We start from the raw sequence: 2,019 nt of genomic DNA on the forward strand, positions 1-2,019 counted from the left end.
TAGGTTGTAATTTTATTTATTTATTTATACATTATAAACGAGTAGGTACCCTTTGGTATTAATAGTACAGAAAGTATATAAAGTTTAAATATGACACTAAGTTACAAATGTTACAATATAAGAGTTAACAATAATTAGGAAAAGTAAAATATGAGTATGAATACAATAAAACAAAATAGTAATAATAATTAACTGATAATACACGACATGAAGTAATCCATAACATTTAACAATATACGATTTGGTTAACAGGTAACACATTTCAACTTTAATATTTGTCTTAATCTTAATAATAATAACCATGGTATTTAATTTATTGCTAGATTTAAACCTAAGTATACATTTTGTTTGAATAAATCACGTGACATAAAGAAGAAATCTATCTGATCGGCTATAACATTACATAATGAGAGAGCTCTAGGGAAAATTGATCAATTATCACTATTGGTGTGATAAAATATTTTTTCCAAATATTAGCAGCATACCCTAACCTAACCTAACCTAGCAAAATATAGTGTACATCGCTTAAGCTTTAATTTGTGTTTCGGATTGTATTTCGGTTACTATGTCAATAACCTTGATTAGGATGAGCAGAATTGAATTCGTTGTTGAATCTGCTGTGGAACGATTCACAGCCATTTGTGGTCAAAGCAAGGGAAGATGAACATTCAGCCCAAATTTTCAGGAGGAAAACGACTATCTGACATCATATAATATTCAAAAATATAGTCGAACACTTTGTCCACTTTATCGTCTATCGGTTTGATAGCCATTAAATCATCTGTAAAACAGTTCAATACTTCTGACGGTGGTAGGTAAGGAAGGCCAAATAAATATTTTAGAGATTTTCCTGTTTCAGAATCTTTGTTTCTAAATTCTAATGCAAGTCCAACTGACTGAATCTTCCGCCACCAACTTTGACCCAAATGGAATCTACATCCCTTTATTTTTACCGTATTCCGTACGGAATCGTGTTCTACCCCTTTTTTCGTCGGGAGCCGTTTTTGGAATTGGCCTGTTCTTAAAACCTTTTTCGACGGGAGCCGTTTGGGAAAAGTAAACAATAGACGGGAGGCGTTTGGGTATTGACGATTTCGTTAATTAAGAACTCTTCAGAATTATTTGATGTATTAATAATGTTTTTTTTTAATTTTAAGATCATTGACTTCAGTTATCAATCAGTTAATTAATAACTTCAATTCAGGGATATCACGTAAACCATTGTTGCAGGTTTCACAAAAGAATTTCAAATTACGATTACACTATATAATATATTACATACCTATATTATATTATTACTATATATTACACTATATACACTTATTATGAGTAGATAATTTACAGCCATCACATTTGATAGGATAGTCAAGATCGCCAAATCTAAGATCACATTTGTAACAAATTTCAGTATTACTTAACGACATTTTAGTGATTAAATTTGAAGTAAGGAAAATTAATTTATAAGAGATAAGACAATTGAGAAGTTTAGAGTTTCACATAACACCTTACTGCACGACTGCGCAATCACAACTGAATTATAAATTAAATTGTGTGTCGTATCATAAATTATTTACTTACATCACATAATTGAAGTTAATTTTAAAATTGTAAATAATAAATTATGTTAGGTCCAAGATACTCATACAAAATAACATAGACTTTAAATAAATTGTATTTATTTTAAATTATACAGTAATAAATTTTAAGAAAAACATGTTCGAATTTATAATTTTTTTTGTTCAATAAATAGGTATATTGTATATTTATTGAACTAAATCGGACACTATATATGGTCGTTGATATTTTCTAGGAGTATTACGCTCACAGATATATAAAAATACTAGATAGCCGACTTCTATAGTAAATACGTATAAAATAATGTCTCCAACAAAATGGCCGCCAATAGTTATCTAAGAGGTGACTGTTTACAAATTTAACTGATATGATAAGTGATAAGATACTATTTTGGAGGGCTATATAATATTTTAAATTTTGTTGGGACTTAAGAAAATTTTTTCC

Source organism: Diuraphis noxia, unplaced genomic scaffold (assembly GCF_037042655.1).
Source record: "Diuraphis noxia isolate RWA-SAM2 unplaced genomic scaffold, SU_Dnox_SAM2 contig0004, whole genome shotgun sequence".
NCBI lineage: Eukaryota > Metazoa > Arthropoda > Insecta > Hemiptera > Aphididae > Diuraphis > Diuraphis noxia.